General features: G+C 42.8%; 2 long non-coding RNA genes across 11 annotated transcripts in view; one reads left to right on the top strand and one right to left on the bottom strand.

Annotated features, from left to right (window-relative positions):
* The window catches only part of LOC307218969, a 27,176-nt gene extending 10,992 nt beyond the window's left edge, over positions 1 to 16,184 (bottom strand). The window contains exons 1-3 of one of the 2 annotated variants that reach the window (XR_013840208.1): positions 16,053 to 16,184; positions 15,163 to 15,216; positions 14,915 to 15,028 (exon numbers count right to left, since the gene is read on the bottom strand). This is a non-coding gene — a long non-coding RNA (uncharacterized lncRNA). Of the gene's footprint in view, positions 1 to 14,914; positions 15,029 to 15,162; positions 15,217 to 16,052 lie in introns of those variants that run through there. The other variant, XR_013840207.1, reaches the window with a different exon arrangement.
* On the top strand, positions 9,033 to 20,011 carry LOC307218905. 9 transcript variants are annotated; one of them, XR_013840101.1, is made up of 4 exons: positions 16,064 to 17,091; positions 17,382 to 17,899; positions 18,594 to 18,737; positions 18,883 to 20,011. It is a non-coding gene; the product is annotated as an uncharacterized lncRNA (long non-coding RNA). The 9 variants fall into 9 exon arrangements; XR_013840102.1 differs by having other exon boundaries at positions 16,066 to 17,091; positions 18,612 to 18,737; XR_013840100.1 differs by lacking the exons at positions 16,064 to 17,091; positions 17,382 to 17,899 and adding an exon at positions 9,033 to 9,300.

The following is a 20,011-nucleotide window of genomic DNA, read 5'->3' as shown; positions in this document are numbered from 1 at the left end:
AACCAAAAGGAATGCATTGGTTGCTAGTTGTGATTCCCACCCCCCACCCCCAGCTCTCCTACCACACTATTTGAGCAACTATTTGGTTCTTTATATACAACTCTATTATCACTAGCACCAACCAGTGGCGTAGCGTGGGTTGTCAGCACCCGGGGCAAGGCAAGTAATTTGCACCCCCTAACCCGTGGATTTGCACCCCCTAACCATAACCCCCAGATGTTGCGCCCGGTGCGGCCGGCCCCCCCTGCACCCCCCACGCTACGCCACTGGCACCAACTAGTGAAATTAACTGTAACTGCACTTCTTACAAATACCAGATTCCATGTATTACACTAGAGCAGGCTTCCTCAAACTCGGCCCTCCAGATGTTTTTGGCCTACAACTCCCATGATCCCTAGCTAGCAGGACCAGTGGTCAGGGATGATGGGAATTGTAGTCTCAAAATATCTGGAGGGCCGAGTTTGAGGAAGCCTGCACTAGAGACTATAGGAATAGTATTGCATCCTAAATTGTATTAATGATTCAGCACTACCATCAAGAGAATGTTTTAACTGCAACATACTGTACATTCCTTTTTTAAAAAAAGTTTTGAATTTTCAGACTATCTTCTGCATTTATAGAGTCTCTCCTGTCCTTCTTGGTCTTTTATCAAGTGTGCCAGTTAAAGCATAGAAAGGACATTTCTTCTTAACTGGAGGAAACATTCTTGCATTAAAGTTGATCATTTTAAAAGCTCATTTTAAAAGCTCATTTTAAAAGCATTTAAAAAACATTCTTGCATAAAAGTTTCATTTTAAAAGCAATGTAAACATTGGCAAGCATCCAAACCACACTTTAATACAGTAGTAGTGTTAACTGGAGGAAGTAGAAACAGGCAGTAGAATCGGTGCAGAGAGATCTCTGGGATGATTTCTATGATCCTGACTGAACAGATTGACAAGGGATGCACCAATGGTGTGCACATTCCACACCATCACTACACCACCTTGAACTTCACACCTCTTCCACGTGATTCCATTATGCCAGTGGTTTTCAACCAGTGTGCCATGGCACCTGAGGGGTGCCAGGGGTGCCGTGGGCAACACTTGCCTCTGTCCCTCTTTCTTTCCTTCCCTCCCTTCCTCTGATGCCCCCTCACATCTCTGCATCCCAAAGGCTTGCACAGGTGTTTGTTGCAGCAGCCCTGGCTACAAGCTCCCCAGGCGAATGGTGCCTCTGGGACTGGCCAGGGGGTGCTTCCCAGGCCCCTGTGGGGCAGTGTGAGGAGGCACCTCTCTTTGGGGCAGGGGGGGCGCAGCTCAGAGACCGGGGGTGGCAGCTGCGGCTGCCCAGAAAACTCCCAAGGAGAGGAGGCTGGGGAAACACTCCACAAGGGAGGGTATTTGAAAAGGGGTGAGAGGCTGCCAGCTCTGCAGTCAAGGGGTGACATAACTCCTGAGCCCCACAGGAGTTCCGCAGAAAGAATGTAGTTGGTCAAGGGAGCTGTGGACCCAAAAAGGTTGAAAACCTCTGCATTACGCAAACATTGCTGTGGGATCCAACGATGAGGAGGCAACAAGCGCACTGCCCTGGCAATGGGCAACTGGCTGGCAACTCTTTTTTCCAGCAATCACAGGCCCAGCACACTTTGAGCAATGAACGCCTTGGATCTGTTATTGTTTCAAATGATTGCTGCTGCTGTTGCTCCTGCTATCTTGCTACTCTGTAGTAAAGCACCCATCTGCAAACTTTTGTTTTGAGAATAGCGAATGCAAGCAACTGAAACTTTAATTTATAGAAAACAACACAATTCTTATCTCATTGATATGGCTGTGTTTTCTTAGGTTTAGTCACATTGCTCAGACATCTGCCTAGCCTGAGCATCCTGTTTACATTAGCAACTAGGCAGTTCTAATAACAGAAATCCCTGCTGGATAATTCCAGGTGCTGTGTGTGTGTTTCATATGCTCATTTTGCAAAGAGAGGCATTGTGTTGTTGTCAGCTGGGAAATCAATTTCATCACACTTAACCTTCTAGCAGAACTGAATGCGGCTTGAATATTTTTTTTACACATGTGACTAGGCTTCATAGAAAAGTGTTAATTAATAAAAGACTAGGTCAAGAATTTATTTCATCGGACAAAGTTAAGAAAAGAGGTGTGGTGATTTATGCAAAGGAGAGCCTGTCACCAAAACTCTTATTTAAAGACGAGCAAGGAAGAATTTTGGCAATTGAAATACAGGCCCAAGGAGAAAAGTTTTTAATATTAGGAATTTATGCGCCGAATGAGGGGAAATCAGAATTTTACAGGAAACTGCATGAGACAATTCTGGACTATCTGGACTATACCAACATCATTATGATGGGAGATATGAATGGAGTGGTCTCTACAAATATGGATAAGTCACAAAATCAAAATTTAACAAATGACGGCAGACTACCTAAAACTTTCTTTGAACTAACTGACAATATGGATTTGATTGATATATGGAGGACAAAGAACCCCTTAGGCAGAGAAGGAACTTTCTTTTCTGAAGCCCACCTGTCATGGACAAGAATCGACCAAATATGGATAACTAGAGGACTGGCACCTAAGACTAGAAAAGTGGAAATCTGCCCAAAAACCTGCTCCGACCATAATGCTATGAAAGTGGAAATGAGACTTATTCCAACCGGTTCCTTCAGATGGAAAATGAATGACACCCTATTAAGAGATCAGGAGATTGTCAAGAAGGCCCAAAAAACTTTAAAAGACTATTTTGAAATAAATTTGAATACTACGGTGGAAAAAAGAACAATCTGGGACTCAAGTAAAGCAGTTATGAGAGGGTTTTTGATACAACAGAACACAATAAAGAAAAGACTTTGGAATGAAAAAAAAGGATAAGATTTTAGGCAAGATAAGAGATGGTGAGAAAAAATTGAGATCAAAACCTAAATCACAGGAGGTTCTGAGAGAAATTAAATTTTACCAAGCACAATACGCTAAATTGATAAATCAAGAAGTTGAGTGGAAAATTAAACAGATGAAACAAAGATCATTTGAATCAGTGAATAAGTGTGGGAAACTGCTGGCATGGCAGTTGAAAAAGAGACAAAAATTGAACACGGTTACCAATTTAGAGATTGAAGGGAGGAATATCCAGAAACCAGAGGAAATTAGAAAGTGCTTCCAGAGATACTTCAAACAACTTTATATGCAAGGGCCGCAGGAAGAGACTGAGATAGATCATTTCCTAAAAATTTATGGACTACCAAAATTATCCCAGGAAAAGAGAACAATCCTAAATGATAGAATAACGCAACAAGAAATTGAGGGTGCCATTCAACTAGGCAAATCTCCAGGACCTGATGGTTTTACCTCCAAGTATTACAAGACATTGAAAGATTTTTTGATACAACCACTAATGGAGGTCTGTAACCAGATCATGGAGGGGAAGAAGGCACCAGAATCGTGGAAAGAAGCTTTCATCACATTGATACCTAAAGTGGAATCTGAAAAGACTCAACTTAAGAACTACCGTCCCATCTCACTCCTAAATGTGGATTATAAAATCTTTGCGGATATTTTGGCAAGTAGATTTAAAAAAGTGTTAAATGAAGTAATTCATAAAGATCAGGCAGGCTTTCTTCCAGGTAGACATTTGTTTGATAATACTAGGAACATTATAGACATTTTGGAACTTTTGCAAACTAATATTAACACAAAAGCAGTGTTAATTTTTATTGATGCGGAGAAGGCCTTTGACAATATTTCTTGGAGGTTTATGAAGAAAAATTTGGAAGGGATGGGCCTGGGACGGGGGTTTGAAAATGGAATAGAGGCAATTTACTCAGAGCAAAAAGCTAAATTGATAGTTAACAATGTGGTGACAGAAGAGTTTAAAATTGAAAAAGGAACACGACAAGGTTGTCCCTTATCCCCTCTGTTATTTATTTCAGTCCTAGAGGTGCTTTTGAACATGATTAGGGAGGACCGGTTGGTGCAAGGAATACAGGTTGGAGTGAAACAGTATAAATTGAAAGCCTTTGCAGATGACTTGGTAATAACATTACAGGAGCCAGAATCTAGTACGAAAAGAGTTTTGGAACTGATATATGAGTTTGGTCGGGTGGCGGGATTCAAATTGAATAAGCAAAAAACTAAGGTTTTGGTAAAAAATCTGACATCTTCGGAAGCAGAAAGGTTTCAGAATGAGACAGAGTTAAATGTGGTTTAAAAAGTGAAGTACCTAGGGGTTAATTTGACTGCTAAAAATTTGAATTTATTTAAAGATAATTATGAAAAATGTTGGTCAGAAATTAAAAAGGACTTAGAAATTTGGTCAAGATTGAAACTTTCCTTGCTGGGTCGAATTGCAGCTATAAAGATGAATGTATTGCCAAAGATGTTGTTTTTGTTTCAAACTCTACAGATTGTGGACAGAGTGGAATGTTTTGGAAAATGGCAGAAAGATATCTCTAGGTTTGTCTGGCAGGGCAAAAAGCCCCGAATAAAATTTAAAATATTAACGGATGCAAAAGAGAGAGGGGGGTTTGCCCTGCCAGATTTAAAGTTATATTATGAAGCTGCAGCTTTCTGCTGGATGAAAGATTAGTTACTTCTTGAGAACACTGATGTCCTAGATCTGGAAGGGTTTAACAATGCTTTTGGTTGGCATGCATACTTGTGGTACGACAAGGTAAAGATTCATAAAATGTTCAAAAACCATACTGTCAGAAAAGCAATATTTATTGTTTGGACAAAATATAAAGACTTATTAGAAAGTAAGACCCCGAGATGGTTATCACCAATGGAGGCTAAGGCCCGGAAGAGACTCAATATGGAGGCCGGCTGGCCAAAATATTGGGAATTAATAGAAAAAATTGGAGACAAATGGAGGTTGCAGAGCTTGGAGAAATTAAAGAATAAGGTGCAAGATTGGTTACATTACGCCCAAATCCAAGAGGTTTTTAAATTGGACAAAAAGATAGGATTCCAGGTGGAGAAGTCGAAATTAGAGACAGAACTGTTGGAACCAAAGACTAAGGTACTTTCAAGAATGTATAACTTGCTGCTTAAATGGAACACACAGGATGAGACTGTTAAATCAGCCATGATAAAATGGGCTCAGGATATAGGGTATAACATTATGTTTGAGGACTGGGAAAGGTTATGGACCACCGGAATAAAATTCACGGCATGTAATGCTTTGAAGGAGAATATTATGAAAATGATATATAGGTGGTACATGACCCCAGTCAAGCTTGCAAAAATATATCACCTGTTTGACAATAAATGTTGGAAATGTAGAGAGGCTGAGGGGACATTCTTTCACCTCTGGTGGACATGCCCTAAAGTGAAGGCCTTCTGGGAAATGATCTATAATGAACTAAAAAAGGTATTTAAATATACCTTTGTTAAGAAACCGGAGGCCTTCCTCTTGGGCATTGTCGGCCAGAAAGTGTTAAAGAAGGACAGAAGCTTTTTTATGTATGCGACAACAGCAGCAAGAATACTCATTGCAAAGTACTGGAAGACACAAGACTTGCCCACACTGGAAGAGTGGCAGACGCAATTGATAGACTATATGGAACTGGCTGAAATGACTGGCAGAATCCGAGACTTGGGAGAAGAAACAATGGAAGAGGACTGGAAGAAGTTTAAGGATTATCTACAAAAATATTATAAGTTGTATGAATGTTAAGTATTTGCACGATTTAGAAAATACCAGCTCCAGCAAATAGGCTTTGTAAAATAGAAAATTAAGTTATAAGTAAGAAAAGGTCAAAATTTAAGGCGATATTTTGTTTAATTTTAAGGTATGAGCAATTGATAAAAATTAGTTTAAATTTAGAAGAATAATATTTGGAAAGTACAAAATAAGGTATGAAATAAGGTAATAATTTGCTGACATTCTGATTGTAAATAATGCAGGGTAGGGAGACGCGAGGAAGTCCAGTTAGTTATATAAGAAAAGCTATATTGAATGGTTGGTTATATTTTTCTCTTTTTATTATGTATTTTGAAAATTTAATAAAATATTTATAAAAAAAAAAGAATATTTTTTTTATTTATACCAAGTTGTATTTGCATCAACAGCCTATGGGGTTACGTCTGGCTTTTACGATCACAGGGATGATTGCAATTGAAGCTGCCTAGGATGTATGGATGATGTTACACAAAGCAGGGACTGAGCGGGTTCAAGGAAAAGTGAAAATAGAAGTGCTAGGCTGTACTATAGACAGAATTCAAATGTGAACTCATTCCCATTGCTATATGCATGTGGCAAGAAATGGTGACATCTGCTGAATTTCTGCCAGGCAGTGGTTAATTGCACAGGGCCATTCGGGGCTGGGGCAAAAGTGCCTCCTCCTATTGGCCTGTGAAGGAACATCTGTGTGCACCCCACCAGTGGGCCAGTCAAGATGGAAGGAGGAAGAGGAAGGCAGGAACGCACTGCCAGAGCCATGTGCCTGGTCTAGAGCACCTCGCTGCAAGGACAGGAGGGTGAGGCAACACAGCGGTGCTCCAAGCTTCACGTTTCTCTGCCTTATCTCTGCTCCCACGTCGGGGCTAGTTTGCAAGGACAGACTCCCTTGATTAGACACTAGCTGGCAAAGGGACTGAACGCTGGCCAGTCCACCAGAGAGGCACAACACTTGCCCTGCCCTGGGCACTGGCAACCCACGCTACGCCCCTGGAGGTGGCAATTACTCCCCAGGGTTTTTAGCCAGGGAAATTCCTAGCCCTACTTGGAGCTGTCAGGGATTTAGCCTGAGACCTTCTGCATGCAAAGCTGATGCTCTGTCACTAAGAATCCCTCGTCAACAAAAAAGACCGTGGTGTTTTTCAGGGAGGTGGAGGCAGGAAGAGCAAAGCTTAGAATTCGTTTCATGTGAGGTGGGCGGGCTGGAAGAAAGCACAAGGACAGAGTGGGAGAGACACACAAAGGAGGCATTGAAATATATGTTGGCAAACAAAGACAGCGGAGAGGAATACATTAGGTGACAAGTTCACATAAAAAGTGCAATTTAAATGCTAAGTGTTGTTATGAGTTTGCGGGTGCCAAACCAATATAAATTCCTGCACCCAGTAAAGTGTTGGAATCTAATGAAAGCTTGGGGTGTTAAACTGGGTGCCCGACACCTAATCCCTGAACTCAGCAAGTGTTAGAAGCTAATCAAGGCAGGCTAGCTTATTGTGTTCAGGTAATCGTTTGGGTTTGACCGAACTGCGGGAGGCAGTGGAAGACAGGAGTGCCTGGCGTGCTCTGGTCCATGGGGTCACGAAGAGTCGGACACGACTAAATGACCAAACAACAATGATCGCTTGGGTGATGGGCCATTAAGGAAAGACAAGGTGATGAACCATTAAGAAAGCAAAGGAGAGGGGGCTCTGTGTGAGATGGCAAATGGGTGCAGCTCACAGACAGCAAGAAGGACAAAAGCCCGACTTTTGAAAGTGTTGTGGGTGATCTAGAAGTAAAGCTGCAGGCGGGAAAACCAGAGAGGCAGAGCACAATGTTTGAATCCAAGGCCATGGCTATGGGAGAAACAAGACCCTCTTGGGGTGCTAATGCTGTGAACCCCTCCATAGTAGGCTCATGTTGTATATATGCGTAAATAAATCACATACCCTAAAGGCACCACAGTCTTTCCAAAAGGAAACAGGAACTCTGAGTTAGCGCCTGGAAACCTTGGAATCTCGCACTGCTCAGAGATTGAGGTGGTGTGCAGTATGAGCAATCGCATCAGTGTATGAGCAGAACCCACTTCCACCCCACCCCCCGTGGGGAATCTCTCATTAGCTGCAACCCCTCAAACCGCCTGGCTTTTCATGGGCAACTCCTTATGAACATTGCACAAAGAACACGGGACACAGACTTTCCCATTTACCTCCAAGTTTGTGACAACCTGACTTGTGGCTATTTTCTAGAGTCCCCCCTTGCTGGCCATGTCTTTGCTTTCTGGCCACCTTTTAAGCTGGCAGGGGAAAGCTTCTTTCTCGGAATTCCTGAGGCAGTTCCTCCTAGCCCCTAGCTTTTTCATATTTACCACAATAATAACATTGTTCTTTGCAGCACAATCCTACAGAGGGGAAACTCCAAAGAAAGCTCCCTGAATTTGCTGGGGCTTATTACAAAGTAGGTGTGTAAAGAATGACAGCCTTTTATCTATTGTCAAACTGTCACCGCAGGTTAACAATTCCTTGTTGTAGCTTTTTCTTCAAGCCCCCAAAGATTTCAGCCATTGTCTCTGGCTGCTGCCCCTAACATCTAGAACTCCCTTTCAGAACAACATGCAAGGCTCCCTGCCATCTCTTCCCTAAAATCCCTTTTCCAAAGCCTCCTTCTCCATTAATGCCTTAGGGCATGCACACATAAGCAGCTTTGAAATGCAACAAGGCCGTTTCCATCTCCCCCGCCATGTTTCAAGTTGTGTTTTAGGCTACTGGGCGTACCATTGCCTGATCTATTTCCCCATGCTCGCAGCCCTGCCAACCCCTATTTGGCGAAACTGTCATCTGCGTGTGCGTAATTTGCACATGTGCAATGGACATCTAACAGGTAAACAACCCAGCTGGACCATGGCTTATGTTTTTGAACTGGGTGGAAGATGCTTTAAGGGAAAACACATCAAAAAGCAGCATTTCCCAAGACGCTGCAGGACACAGATGGTCTGTGGCTAAGGTCATGCCTTCTCAGCTTCAGACACGGGTGGTGGGAGCCCGCTGGAGCCAGGTTAAGTGGTAACATGTACACAGCCTCAGTCTGTGAACAGTACCTGCTCATTTCCTATGGTATGGCTCTCCCTCCTTCCTCTGCTATCTCCCCTCGTGTCTAAATTTAGATTGCATGCTCATCAGGAGAGGGACCGTTTTTCTTTTTGTTTATGTTATGCTGTAATGCCCCACGGACGTTGACATTGAAAGCACTTATATAGAGAAATAGATCCATGAACAAACAAATAAATGCACAATAAAGTATCAAATCGATGCCTTACACACACACACACACACACACACACGAACTAGACTTGTCTTGCCAACTCCATTTGCTCTCCTGAAATAAATACTGGGCTGGATTCCCTGTCAGATTTATGCTGTGCCCTGCGAAGATGCAATCGAGTGGAGAAAGTCGCCCAGATTGTTTGATCACAGATTATTCCCTTCTTCCCTTTTTCACATCGCTGATCCAAATGACTTCCTTTTGCTCGCCGCAGTGCACCACTGTCTCCACCACAGTCCTTGTTTAGTATGTGCAAACCGTTCACCGAGTGCATGGATGAAGGAGGGGAAGGGAGAACGCCGCATTAGGAAAGCATTGGAGAAAAAAAAGGTAAGTTTTTTCCCAATTTGCTTTCAGCTGCAGTAGCCTTTGCTGCTATTTTTGGAGCTTGGTTCTCATATCTTTTTGTGCAAAGTTTTTTTGTTTTTTTTTAATGTAACGGCAGGGTGAACTTTAGTCTAGCACATTTTATGCAGGTGCGTTTTAAAGGACACCAGAAACTATTTTTTACTTCCTCTCCCCCTTGCCCTTCAGCGGTGGTCTTATCATCTTCACTTTTGTTTCTGCCCACCTTTCCGGGACAAAATGTAAAATATTGATCAAAAGCAGCAGGTTAAAGGGAAAGGTGTGACAAAGCAGATAGATGGTACAATTTGCAGAAAGGCTTGAAGGCATTATAAGGAGGATCTGAACCCAGAGACTGAATTATGATATGAGGCTCAGCTACAAGGCAATATAGAGGAATGCAGGAATCAGGTGTGTTCCTACCAGATCCCTACATTCTACATATATCAGGGGGTTTCAGGCTGGTCCTCAGCCCCTCTTCCACAAAGACAACAAGGATGACTGTACAGCCCTTGTGTGGGTGTAGAATGCACAGCAGACTTTCACCAGACTTGGGGAACAGGCACTGGTCTTTTTTGACACCTCCTTTTGCAGTGGAGGATAGTCCATTAGGATGAATAGGGCACTGCGCTACCAACCTCAGTCTGCCTTCAGCCAGCCCCCACCTGCTTACTTTCTTACTTCCGTCCCATCCAGAGGGTGACATTGGCACTGAGCTACCTCCTCCTTAGTCTCAGTGCTGCTAGAAGGAAGATTGAGACAGGGCCAGAATTAACTGGGCTCTGCCTCTTATTGGCTCTTGCTCCCCCTACTGTTAGGCTCCTGCTTTGCATCCCAATGGACACCAGCCACGACTGTACAGTGGTACCTCAGGTTAAGTACTTAATTCGTTCCAGAGGTCCGTTCTTAACCTGAAACTGTTCTTAACCTGAAGCACCACTATAGCTAATGTTGCCTCCTGCTGCCACTGCGCCACCGGAGCAAGATTTTTGTTCTCATCCTGAAGCAAAGTTCTTAACCCGAGGTACTATTTCTGGGTTAGCGGAGTCTGTAACCAGAAGTGTCTGTAACCTGAAGCGTCTGTAACCCGAGGTACCACTGTACTGAAGTTTAATGGCAGAGACCACTTGTGTTGTATGCCAAAGGTCCCATGCTTCAATGCATTGTTTCTGCAATTTAAAAGGATCTCAAGCAACAGGATGCTTGCTGTGACCTTGGGGAGAATTCACCCTGGCCAGATCTGGGCTAGGTGGACTAATATTCTGATGCCCACACTACGCATTATGGGCTTCACCACATCTGAGCATCATTTGGGTGTTAATCCACTTTTTCCGCAATTGAATAAGATTGAAATAGTCCACACCAATATGTATTTGAATTTCTATACAAGGAGCAACCACCATCTTTCCTGTTCACACCACAGACGGTATTACTGTTGTTGTTCGCCCCTACCTTCTAAGTTGTTGATTTTATTATGCCAATTAGGTAGCTGAATGCAGACAACTGTGCACATACCTTTAAAAAAATTCCTGCAAAAGTCAGGCAATCATAAATGTTCAGCACACATTTGCAGTTTTCTGGTATATATATGAATGAGATAATCACTCACTTTTCAGATTGCTGTTGTAGATTTTTAAAAATGTGTTTTGCTTGTGCAGTTTTATAGTTTGGGGCAAATCTTCCACAATAAGAGAAGGATGAAACCCCATGGGGATGGTAGGATTTACTGGAAACAGTTTCATTCACTTTTTTGAAAAAAGAAGAATCTAATTCACTGGCTCTCATTGGGCTCCTAATCTGAATTTAAGATGCTGGCTTTGACTATCTATCATCTATCTATCTATCTATCTATCTATCTATCTATCTATCTAATTTCCCACCTTTTCCCCTGGAAAGTTTGGGAGCAAAATATCTCAGATCCCTCCATTCCCCCACTCCGTAGGTGCCTGCCTGCTACTTTCATTTAAGTTTAGGTCTCCTAAAGATCCTACTGCTATCTGATGTGAGTGACCGAGAAGGGGGATTCTCAAATGTGGTGGACAGTGAAAATATTCTTTAAGTGGGCCTTTTACGAATCTTGATTCCATTGGGACTCAGCTACTGTCTCAATTAGCTTATTAGCTTGTTTCAGATTTTGAGGTTGTATTTTTTTCTTTCTTGATTTGTATTATACTAACGTAGTGTAATCTACGTTAAAAGTATAAATCAATAAAATAAAAATAAATAAACAAAATTAAATAGAAGAAACAATTAATTTAGGCCTGCAAGAATCTTTTAAACAACTATCTGTCCTGTCCAACTGCAACCATGGAATGATTTAATCACTTGCCTCATGCCATTTCCCCTGATTAAAAACTAATCCCTGAATCTGTTTCTTGACTGGTAGAAGAAAATGGATGGCTACCAGTAAGATATCAGTTAGTTTTCCTTTACAGGGATCATACAAAGGAGCAAATAACAGCTTCAGGGAAAGATTTTAGTTGGGTCGTCTAGGGTACATGGGAAAAGTCAAGCCTCCCTCCTACATACACCATGGTCCCAGTGCACACACACCCTGACAACAGCTGTTAGTTTTTAAACAACTGGTCTTCTGTGTAGCATCTGGGGTTTGCCCCTTTGTGGCAGAAGAGAGGGATACAAGCTCCTAGAATAAGATTCTACCACCTGATCTTCAGCATTAACTACTAAAGCAAACTGATCCTGCATGTTCACTGGGAAATAAGCAGCACTTTATTACACGGGCCTTATTCACTTCTGTAAGAAATTGTAGGGTCATAACCTTAGGCACAAATAGTTTATTAGAAGCAGAGGTTGCTACTACCCACTCATTTTCATGCAAAGGCTTGATCCTGTCTTCTCCTGTCTCCCCCACTCCACAGACCTCTCCTTTCCACATATAGTATGTCTGGCTAGACATAGTAAACATCCAAAGTATTTAGCCAAAATTACAGTGGGTTCACATGTTCACTGACACACTGTTATACACATATGACACAATCTCCTATTCACTAATTATAAAATTCTATCTCTGTGGCATCTTGCTAGGTTGTTGTTGTTTTTTGTGTTGGTTTTTTTAGCCAATTTTATTAGCAAAGCTTTAAAAACCAAGGTACCCATCCCTGTAGGCTAGATTTTTCCATGTAGCCACTGCCTCTAAGGTGATATGTCACAGATAATATGATGCCTATTCTCACACACCCTCAGCAATTCCCAGAGCTAGCTCTTAAAAATCCCTGTGAAGAGCCTTGTTAGTGTCTCCAAAAGAGATACATATTTCTCACATGGATGGAAATGGGCTTGGAATGACTGGCAGGCTCTGGGACTGACAGACTGGGAAAAGGTGGGAAGCCTCACACTTCACAGTAGAAATGAAAATTCTGTTTGCCTTTGTAAAACAAAAAACCAGGAGTCTTTATTCTTCTAAGCACACAGGCAGATTGTCTTACAATGTTTACTTTTCTGCTCCCAACCCACAAATACTTTAAAGTTTATTTATGTCTGTGTGCGCCACACTGCACAAGTGAGGGTAAGGTGATAACAGAGATTAATGACCTTGCTCCATGGACCCCTTGATCAAGGAACTTCTGAAGAAGCCTTGGCCCTCAAGATAGTGTTGGACTCCGCTTCCCATCAGCCCCAGCCAGTATGGTCAATGGTCAGGAAAGATGGGAATTTGTCCAACAACAACGGCAAAGACCATAGGTTCCCCATCCCTGCTCTACACATTTTCAAACCCTGTTCTAGAAAAACTTGGAGTTCAATAAGAACATACTACAACTACTACCATCTGGCTGAGGCTGATGAGGGTTGCAATCTAAGAAATTTGAGGGCCACAGGTTTCCTATCCATGATATACCGTATTTTTCACCCTATAGGACGCACTTTTCCCCCTCCAAAAATGAAGGGGAAATGTGTGTGTGTCCTATGGGGCGAATGCAGGCTTTCGCTGAAGCCTGGAGAGCGAGAGGTGTCGGTGCGCACCAACCCCTCTCGCTCTCCAGGTTTCAGGAAGCTATCCGCAAGCCTCCCGCGTGAGGCTTGGGGCGGCAGCCTGCATCCCGAAGCACGGGGTGCCCTCCGGAGGACGCCCCGTGCTTCGGGAAGGTGTCTGCAAGCCTCCTGCGCCCGGCGGGAGATCCCGCCAGGCTCGCAAGGCTTGCAGGCAGCAGCTTGTTCTGGGGGCTGGGGTCGGGGGAAGCTCGGGCTTCCCCCGCGCCAGCCCCGCGCCTGGGGGGGAAATAATTTTTTTTCTTTATTTCCCCCCCCAAAAAAATTAGGTGCGTCTTATGGGACGGTGCGTCCTATGGGGCGAAAAATACGGTATCCCTTTCAAAAAGTAGATGGGAAGCACAGATCTGCATGGCTGTCCAACCAAAGCAAGGCTATTCTCTTGAGCATGTGAAATGTGGGGAAACTTTGGCTCTCCTGATGCTCCTGAACTACAACTCCCATCAGCTCCAGCAATTGTGGCCAATGGCCAGGGATGATGGGAGTTTCAGTTCAGCAACATATGCAAGAACCAAGATTCCCCATACCTGATCTGTCTAGGGTTGCCATATTTCAAAAAGTAAAATTCCTGACACCTGCAAAATTGTTGAGCATTTTTTAAAGAAATCAACAAAAATTGTTAAGCCTTTTTTGGGGGGAACGAACACAAATTATTGAGCTTTTGAGGGCAAACCTACCTCCCCCCATGGTGACTTAAAGTTTTTTTGAGCTGTTTCTGCTGCTTTTTCCATCACATTGGGGAGACTCTATGATAATTAAAGTGGTATAAAATTGACTTGTGTTTTCAGTGAAGCTAGGGCCTGAGTAGGAGCTGCTCTCCAGAGTTTCAGGCACAGATATTGCCTATCTTTGTTAGCAGAGACCCTTTAATTGACTTAATATGGGAACACTTTCATGCTCATCTTTAGCCCTCTGCCAGAACTTCCTTCTCTCCTTTTATCTAGGGGTGCAGAAGAGAAATTGTGTCATTCATATAGCTGGTACTGACCATGACAGTCATGCAAAGGGGTGGGGAGAAATGATTTTTGGGAAATAATGTTTATTGTGCATTCCATTTTATTTTACTTCCTGCAGTGCCATCTACTGGTGAATGAGAAATAAGGGGTATGCTTTAGCATGAAAATCTGGAAGAATTCACATTAATGTTTTTTTGATGTAATCAAATAAAAATCCCCAACTTTAACTGGCAGTGTTACACTTAAAGATTCCTCAGAGGCTGGTAACTTGAAATATACTCAGAGTCGCAAAGTGATTTCATGCTCTTTATTCAGCTCATAGTGGTGAGGAGGAATGAATGTCCCCTCAAAGTATCTGCTTTATATACATTATTTACACAATGGGCTGCACATGATTGGCTAATTCCGGAATTCTACTGGAAGCCAATCAGGTTGTGGATTCACTTCAATCTGGAGCATGATTGGGTGGTTCCTGCCAACCAATCATACTGCTGCATTGTTCTAGGACCAATCAGACTGCTGCATTCTGAATCCTATTGTTCTAGGACCAATCAGACTGCTGCCTTTTGGATCCTATTGTTCTAGGACCAATCAGACTGCTGCAGTTTGGATCCTATTTGACTCAGTACATAACATAACTGATGCAGAGGGTGCCTGTAAAGTTTATTCTGGAAGTAAGGTATAGGTATCTTGGGCTAGATCAAGGATGTTCATCTTCAGTGAAGCATCTCTCGAGGCTGCATGGAAACCTGGTAGAAATATAATCTCAAAACCCAAGCAGGTTCATATGTTTGTTTCAAGAAAAATTATTGAAGTGGAGGGGTGACTGATCAATCAATTCCACCCCACCCCCACAGAAAAGGTAGATAAAATTATGACTTACTGAATTGATGTCTCTTGGCAAAAGGTGTGGGCAAAATGGACTGCCAATGATTCACTGTAAAGAGAGGAAAGTTACTGGTGATGAGTGAAAGTTATTTCATGCACTTTGGAAAATAGTGGCCTTTTAAGAAAGGATCTGACACACATACAAAAATAACTCCTAAATTAGTGCATAATTTTACATGGAATTGAAGCATGAAATGATTGAATTGCTTCCTTAAATGACCGACAGTTTTAGGAAGTGTTTAAAAATAATCTGCATTTAATTTAAAAAACCCAATCACTTCTAGCAAAAAGATTATTGAGAATTATTAATCTTTCCATTGGTGAAGAGTTCTGTGTAATCAAAGAGCTTGCATATTCTTATGCCGCAATAAATTAGTCCAGTGAAAGGCACTACTTTATTATTCTCTCTCAGCAGTTCAACATTTTTATAAAAAAAACTGGAAAATACAGGCGAACAATTGCTAAATATTTTCAAATGATATTTAAAGACACAACCATAATGAAAAAGGAATATTGTAAGATTCAACAGGCTTGAAATGATCCGATCAGCAAAATTATTTACTAGAAGCACTAGATGGTTCAATTCCCACACTGAATAGATATAACCCTCTTTTTATTTAATGCCCAATGAATTTAGTTACTCTAGTAACATAGTAAAAAAAAGTATAGCTACATGCTGCTCTGGTACACAATAAATATTTGTTTTAAGGGTGTCCTTGGCAGCTCTGCCCTGAAATAATGAGTAGTATTGATTTCAACTGAAGTTCACACTTAATATGGAAATTAGTTGCATGAGCTGTTTAAAACTCGCAAGGAAAAAACAATAGCAACTTTTCTTTGTGGCGCCACGACATAATTCAGTTTTAAAAGAGCAATGGAACACACCCTTTCCTGCTGCGAAGGACGGGACGAAGTCTTTCTGTGGGTCGTATAGCGAATGTACAAAGAATCCAACAGGTGGCTCCGTGGCGCAATGGATAGCGCATTGGACTTCTAGAGGGTTGAAGGGATTCAAAGGTTCCGGGTTCGAGTCCCGGCGGAGTCGCAGGGAGAATTTTTGTTTCGTTTTGCTCCGCTTTTCTCGCCTACTTTTTTTTTGTTTTGTTTTTTTACAGAAAGCAGTTCCGCGTCTTAAAATCGGATAAATATTTGCTGAGGCGGCGAAAGCTTGCCGTGAAGGCCAGCAGCGCCAACCCTTTCCTTTATCTTACACAGCGCCGACTCCGGACTTCCCCTCAGCAGGGAGGCGTTGCCTTAGCGAGCCGGCCGAGTCTGAGGGGAGAAAAGGCCGCGGCCAGAGGGGCGAGGGCGGCCGAGTTACCTCAGAGCGCCAAAAGCCCGCCTTCCCCAGAGCCAAAATGGGGCGGATGCCTCGCTGCGCCCGGCTACACTCGGTTCGTCCGACTGCCGGCATGAGGAGGGAAACCCTTACGAGTCCCCGCAAAACTCGCCCTTGGCTGTCCGCTTTCTCGCCTGCCTGCGCCGCCATTGCAAGGCTGAGGGGGGAAGGAAGAGCCGCCTCAGCAAGGCTAGCCTGAGGCAACTGCCACTGCTTTACCCGCGCGGCCAGGGCAAAGCGGAGCAGGAGTTTACCGTTTCGACAGCATCTACCCCAAAAGCCTAGAAGCAGTTCTTCATTTCTTTTGCTTACATTATTTTTTAAAAATAAAAATATTCGCCCCCGCAGCTCCAAGGAGCTCGCGAAGTGGCGCAGCAGGTGGTTCTTTATTATTTATTGAATTTACTGTATATACCGCCCTTATACCCGGAGGTCTCACAGGGCGGTTCACATAAAAGGATCACCATAAAAACCACAAAATCAAACTAAAAATAACAGCCCAATTACACCCCCCCCCCAAAAAAAGAGACACACATTTTTAAAAAGGGCATTCCTCTTCCTAGTACCTCACAACGACCTTGTGAGGTAGGTTAGGCAGAGAAAGCGCGGGGAGGGGGGGACATGTTTGACTCAAGGTGGGCTGAGGGGGGCGGGATATGAACTCTGGTCTCCCACCCAGGATATTTTTTTTTGTATGTGAGCAAGTGGCCCTCATAATGCCACTTCAGAAGTAAGACCTGCCAAGTCTTGCTCTCAGGTAAGAAAAGGAAGGAAAGCATGCATGTGAACAAAGAGACGGGTTACAGAAATAGGGCAGCTTGATGCTGGTGCGTTTTTTATCCTATTTAAAGGCTGCTTTTGTTCATTTCTCTCAGTTAAAACTTTTTGGCAAGGTCTGTGTGCACATTCCAAGCACATTCGCATTTCTGTCTCAGCGACGTCTACGCTGGCTTGGTCTTGTGCACAGAACGGAAGATGGCAGGATCCCCACGGGCGTCTGGCTTTAGGGCACTGGCAGGCCAAAGATGTCGGCAAACATGACAGGAAGGCTAGCAACATCAACCCCACCAGTGGGAATAATCCCATCGCCTGGAGAAGGCTGTGTCAGGTCGTGTATCCACAGCAGTGACCAGATGAGGGATGACTGCTAGGAGGAGCGCAGAAAGAAGAAACGCCATGGTGCATCTGCAGCAGCACAACCGGATGCTTTCATCTGCCTCGGCTGCGACAAAACACGTCTCTCCCGTCTCAGTATCTGCAGCCACAGCAGACGCTGTAACTCTCCAACGGTTTGACTTATCCTGAAGGCGCACTCTTCCATATTCTTCCAGACAGATGCCAACATCATCAGTTCTAGAGTGCCGCATGCAGAATTAGCGCTGAGGACATCAAGGTTAGCTTGCCTTGCTAGGGGCCACGGAAATTGTGAGAAATGGATTGCAATCCTTATTTAGCAGCTACCACTTGACCTTCCCAGACCCAAGGGAGAGAATAAAAGCTCTTTCAACAGGCTATTTGGGCAGACAAGCCAAAGCTGTGGATATTTTCAATGGGAAAGGAGAACTGAAGCTGGCACACTAAGTGGGCCCTCTTTTTATTTATAGATATTCTAAAAGAATCTCTTTGTATGAACAACTTTCTGCTAATCAGACAGCTTATGTAATGTCCCAAATATTCATGAGGTTCAATGAACAGTGTTGCATCACTGCCTGTGTGGAGGGATAATTTGGCGATGTTAAGCATTTTAAAGCAAAATGGAGTCATCACCGAGAAGTACACTCTCAACCCATCTGGGAGAATAACAGTAAGACAATAAAACAAGTCCTTTTACAGTTTTCTGTAGAAGGGTTACCGCAAATGCGTTAAAAATACTTGTGAAGTCTGACCACTATTTCTAGAGTTCAGGAGCTGGGATAGTTCGCTAGCAAAGCCCTGTAAGTCACATCAGGCTTACAGTTGAACTAAATACAAATAGAATACAACGGTAAGCAGAAGCTAACATTCCCAGATGGATTGTACTCCTTCCACAGTAGTTTCAGTGCAGGTACTACAAACCAGTTTATCACATTATCTCCCTTCTGTCTTAGGTTGAAACGGCTACACAGCCTCTTCAAGATGTGCTGCAGGTAGTGCAAAGTCCATCCCATGATCTCAAAGAAGGAACCAGAAATAAGAGTAATCTATCAGGCCCAATGACCAGGGGACGGACACGACTGATCCAGATACTTCAGGTGAGGAAATTTCTTCTGAGTGGAAATTACTTTGTGGCCAGTGAGAATCTCACTAATTGGGTAAGGAGGAGGCAGGTATTCCTCTGGAAGGGAAATGGTTATTATTTTACTTTATTTCTGACCTTTCTCGTTGTTTCATCAACAGAGTTTGACCTTACGAAAATCATTTACCCACCGAAAAAAATGGGAAAACAAATGACTCAAAAAGTTTTGCAGCAAGTTGAAGGCTGCCAAGAAGGTACTGGGATCACATTGCTCACTGCTTTTGATGTGAAAGACTAGCACGGAGAGTCAATGTGGTGTAGTGGATTAGGGGGGGCCAAAGTGCTAGATACCACTCTTACTTGTGACATGAAAAATCTTTAAAATTCCTGTTAACACCATAATAATTCCTAGTGTAATGTCATTTTGTTTTGAGCTGAAATGAGTTGTGTGAACAGCCCATTTAAAATGTTTCGATCATTATCCCTTTTAAATATGAAGTCTTACCTTGAAAGAGGGTACTATCTTTGACCTTCATATTCACATTCATATTCATTTATAGAGCTCGGGTCAGGATTCATCTGAGTCCCATCAATTGAAGCCCTGTGCAACAACTTCTGCAGTGAGGTCTTCCCCCTCTTCTCCCCCAGGCCCTCTCCCCAACTGGTTGGGGTGGGTGGGTTGGGAGAACACCCAAAACAGCACTTCAGGAGCAGGAAGGAAAAGGCAGATCATTTTGTCTGGCAAGCTGAAATGTGCTGCCAGAATGATCAGAAGACTGTGATATTGAATTCCTACCTTTTCCAGAGCATACCTTCACAATATTTCCATAACAAAATAAATTTTCTTAAATTCATTGGTGAACATAATGCATTAACGTCACCTGATCGTGAATTCTTAGAAATATTTTAATGGGGAAGCACACATAGGTTTTACACTTTTCTATGCCAACATCACAAATTTTCATTTTAAGATTTTTAAGTTTATATTAGAATTGTCATTTTTTATTTAATTGACCCATAAATATTCAGAATGCTTAATCTTGCATACGTTTATCTTTTTCTTTCTGAAGGCTAGTTCCATCATCTTTTATTTATTTTATTTCACAAAATTTATGCACTGCTTGTTTGTAAAGAAAACCTCAAAGCGGTTTACATATTTCAATTCCACTTCCAAGATATTGTTGGAAAACTAGGACCGGCCTTGTCCTCTTCTTCCTGATAAGATAAGTCCAGTAGTTGCAAAATCTTATATATATAATCTTTAACAGGGAGTTTAAGTTCAGCCCCCCC

This window comes from Podarcis cretensis, assembly GCF_951804945.1.
Source record: "Podarcis cretensis genome assembly, chromosome: 6".
Lineage (NCBI taxonomy): Eukaryota > Metazoa > Chordata > Lepidosauria > Squamata > Lacertidae > Podarcis > Podarcis cretensis.
This window is presented reverse-complemented; position numbering and strand designations above follow the sequence as displayed.